The sequence below is a fragment of the Orbicella franksi genome, chromosome 3, assembly GCF_964199315.1.
Source record: "Orbicella franksi chromosome 3, jaOrbFran1.1, whole genome shotgun sequence".
Taxonomy (NCBI): Eukaryota; Metazoa; Cnidaria; class Anthozoa; order Scleractinia; family Merulinidae; genus Orbicella; species Orbicella franksi.
Window position 1 is genome coordinate 26,398,751 of NC_138147.1, and position 4,743 is coordinate 26,403,493.

At 35.4% G+C, this 4,743-nt stretch overlaps 1 pseudogene; it reads right to left on the reverse strand.

The window, feature by feature from the left end:
- Positions 1–708: 708 nt before the first annotated feature.
- Positions 709–3,123, reverse strand: LOC145483137 (uncharacterized; annotated as a pseudogene).
- Between the last annotated feature and the right edge of the window lie 1,620 nt (positions 3,124–4,743).

The window sequence follows — 4,743 nt, forward strand, 5'->3', positions numbered from 1 at the left end:
TCCAACATCAGCTAGAAAAGGAAGAAAAAGTAAAATTATCTTAGCTATTTTTCATATTAGCTCTTTTCACTGACAGAAGTCAGGTACCTGGGTCAACTTTAACCGTTGACAACTTTTTACAGTATTCAAGAGAAAGCTGCTAGACTTTGCGACATTATATCAAAATATTACCATAGACGAAGACCAATTTGACGTTATATTTCATTGTATCCGGAAGTTGATGGTAGACTTACAGGGTGAAATTGATGCATGACCTGAGAAATGTTTCCTTAGGTCTTGAATTTTTTGGCTTTTAGAAAATAACATTCATGAAGTAATTTTTACATTTTTAGGACATCAAAGTATTGTATTATTGATTTTGCCTAATTTTTTTCTTCATTTTTCCTTTCTGACGTTTGGAAAAGATCAAGAAATCCAAGATGACGGATCCAGCATGGCTGTTGTTTTTATTCGTGACGTAATTATCACGTGATAGAACGCCATAGTCGTATATTGCTCACCTCAAAAGAAATTTAAGTTCTGGACTTACTATAATTTGACCAATACCCATACCCTTTAAATTTCTTTAACGTTGAACAAAAATATTTTGAATTAACGGAAGGAGTCATAGAAGATAAAAAGACCGTTCCAATGGGTCAAAAGTCTGATCAGTACTTCTTTTATAGCAGCATGGAATCTCATCATGTTTCGCATGGTTGGCATCTTGTACGTACTTCGACAAAGCACGTACTGATGCTCGGAAATAGTTATCTAGAACTTTTTCAGTCGATTGTATCTGTCCTTTTGTATTCAACGTTGCGAACCTTTTTCATACCATATTGATTCCAGTTGACAAAGGTATCCAGTTTGCTGTATAAAATACTAGCTTGAGGAAGACGAGTTTCCCAAGGGCAGTTGCCTTTCGGGATCAAAAACCAACCATAGTCTGTCGAACACCCTGTGTAACGGCCGCTGATCTCAAAGATACGGTCAGCACCATTAATGCTAAAGGCCTGTAAGTTTGTTGCAGTTTTTAAATCCGTCCATGGTGATTGAACAAGATTTTCTTATGAAAACCAGCTCAATTTGTCTGTCTCTACAGCGTTGAACTTGAGAGAGGCGACTTCCGTTCCACCACTGTACAGCACAACCTTGGCCTACAAATATATAATCACTTATAATAATTTGTGTAATTTAATTATCAGTTACACAACATGTATTAACCAGATTTAATATGTCCGCCTCTCGTAAGACTTTGCGAGTGTAAGGTACCTTAAACCCGGCAGGTGTGAAAAAAACAAAAAACAAAAAACAAAAAAAACAGAAAACAGAAAACAGAAAACAGAAAACAGAAAACAGAAAACAGAAAACAGAAAACAGAAAACAGAAAACAGAAAACAGAAAACAGAAAACAGAAAACAGAAGACAGAAGACAGAAGACAGAAGACAGAAGACAGAAGACAGAAGACAGAAGACAGAAGACAGAAGACAGAAGACAGAAGACAGAAGACAGAAGACAGAAGACAGAAGACAGAAGACAGAAGACAGAAGACAGAAGACAGAAAACAGAAAACAGAAAACAGAAAACAGAAAACAGAAAACAGAAAACAGAAAACAGAAAACAGAAAACAGAAAACAGAAAACAGAAAACAGAAAACAGAAAACAGAAAACAGAAAACAGAAAACAGAAAACAGAAAACAGAAAACAGAAAACAGAAACCAGAAACCAGAAACCAGAAACCAGAAAACAGAAAACAGAAAACAGAAAACAGAAAACAGAAAACAGAAAACAGAAAACAGAAAACAGAAAACAGAAAACAGAAAACAGAAAACAGAAAACAGAAAACAGAAAACAGAAAACAGAAAACAGAAAACAGAAAACAGAAAACAGAAAACAGAAAACAGAAAACAGAAAACAGAAAACAGAAAACAGAAAACAGAAAACAGAAAACAGAAAACAGAAAACAGAAAACAGAAAACAGAAAACAGAAAACAGAAAACAGAAAACAGAAAACAGAAAACAGAAAACAGAAAACAGAAAACAGAAAACAGAAAACAGAAAACAGAAAACAGAAAACAGAAAACAGAAAACAGAAAACAGAAAACAGAAAACAGAAAACAGAAAACAGAAAACAGAAAACAGAAAACAGAAAACAGAAAACAGAAAACAGAAAACAGAAAACAGAAAACAGAAAACAGAAAACAGAAAACAGAAAACAGAAAACAGAAAACAGAAAACAGAAAACAGAAAACAGAAAACAGAAAACAGAAAACAGAAAACAGAAAACAGAAAACAGAAAACAGAAAACAGAAAACAGAAAACAGAAAACAGAAAACAGAAAACAGAAAACAGAAAACAGAAAACAGAAAACAGAAAACAGAAAACAGAAAACAGAAAACAGAAAACAGAAAACAGAAAACAGAAAACAGAAAACAGAAAACAGAAAACAGAAAACAGAAAACAGAAAACAAAAAACAAAAAAACAAAAAACAAAACATGAAGCCAATCACAGTCGAAGTCACGACGACACCAGAAAAACCCTCAGTTTAGTCGATTTCATGTAAGGTAAAGTCTGCATATGAGCCAAGTGGCTCATCAGGCCGAAGCTTTTCCCGGTTTCAGTGGCATGATGCGACTAGGGGAATTTCTTTGCTATTTTGACTTCAAACGCCTTACTTGTCATCGTGCCCTTTGTATAACTTGATCATTAGTTTGATTAAAAAATGCACTGTCTTGCTATTCAGATACTTTGCAACGGTAATAGAAATGTTTTGATTACCCTATTCATTTCTACTTACTTCTTGAGGGTTAAAAGTTTGCCAGTTTTGTACAAAGCGGTTTTTGTAGTGTCCTTGGTGGGCTGAAGTTGTGTCTAGTGCTGCGTCAATGTCTTCAGCCAGAGTGTCGGATGAAGACCACAACTGGTCAATAAGGTGTGAAGTTACTCCTCCAACAACTTTGAATATCATTGTCCAACCTTAACAACAGGAAAAAATAGCATACGCAAATAAATATTTACCTTAAAGAAGACGAAATTGGCTGTGTATAGCCCGTATTACACAAGAATGTTGGATGCATCGATGATGAAACCACATCCACTCGTAACGTGAGACCCCTCTTATGACAATCATGGGAATCGGATGGATTTCGTATGACCTACTCAAGTAGCATAAAATATAAAATAAAATTTTCTGGATTAAATTGCTGTTAAGATTGATGTAAATATATGATGTACATGTAGTGCTGAAAAGTGAATTCCGATGATACCGAAATCGATTGTGGTTTAACTTTCTTCTTCTGATCGAATACTACCTTGTCAAATGCTTCTTAAAACTGAAAGCACAATTAGGAGTTAACAATAAAACATATAAGATACCTCCCCCGTCAGTTAACTGATCACAGTAGACAGGAAATGGCTGAAAACCGTGATTAAAAACTGTGTAAATTCCAGTTGTCTTCGGAGCCTCAGAACAGTCATTAATACCTGAAAAAAAAAAAAATTTTAGCAAAATTACATTGACAAACGTAAACGTTACACGGTAGAAAAGCTTAACCTCCTCGCTATTGTTAAGGGTAGTGTTTATGGAGCTACCATGGCTGGATGGAATTTTGGCCAATCGCATTAAGCCCAATGTCATTTTGTTTTCTTTTTTATGCCGACCTATTCTTTCAGGCTAGGAAGGTTCTGTTCATAAAAAGAGACTCTTGAATTAATGTCATTTCCCTTACCTAATTGACATTTATTTCCATAGTAACCTTGAAAACAAACACATCGGTATCCTCGTTCACCAAACCCTGTTTGACATTCGGAGTGACTCGGGCAAGGGCTGCTTAGACAGGAATTCTGAAATAGATTTTAATTAATAAGGTGTAACCACGATTACTGAGAGGTTAATTCCTAAACGATCATGTTTAGATCAACTAAGTTTGTATACAGGTTTTCTCTGCTTCTGTAAATCGTGATCTTGATCTTAGAGGGCCACCGTTCATCAGTGTCTACTGTCTCTCTTGGTCTAAAGTGGCTCAATAGGCTCAAAGGTTTGTTTAAATATGGTGAAGAAATATTAATTGCGTGTGATTGTACTCATGAAGAGAAAATAATTTTTGAAGGTTTTACTTAAAATGGTTGCTACGGCAATCAGCCCACCCTTTTATGGTTTTAATTTATAGTATTGATGCCAACAGGTCCTGCTCTTTTACAAAACAAGATTTAACTTTCCAGCAAGCTTATCTTGTAAGTTTCTTTTTCGTTCTATGCAATTAACCAAAGTTGTGACAGTTAACTCTTGTTTTCAGTGCTTGTTACAGGCTTATTTGCACCAAACCCAGTGGACAAATTATCTAGTGTCACGTGACAGATCTTAAAATGTTACGATTTTTTTTTGGTTGATTGCATCACGATACTATTAGTCTTTGAGTGCTCCAAAATTCAGGAATTTATCTTAAATACTTTCCATAGTTTAAATTTTGCCGTGATATCAGTTGGTACAAATGTAGACGTTTCTGAAAAGTGCACTTAAAGTTAAACGATGTATTAAGTATTTAACAAGCCAGTAAGTAGGGGTGGAGAGGGAGGGATGGGGGAAGGGGTGGCGTTTGCAGGTTGCTTATCGGGGGAGGGTAATGGTTGTTGTGTTTTGTAAAAAGGTTCCCGCAGTTGTAGGAAATATTACATTTTGTCAGGGAAATGAATGACCCTGTGACGGTGATTCAGGCAACGCTTGTCACAAGTAGTTGTGCATGTCTTAATAGCTTTTATACAA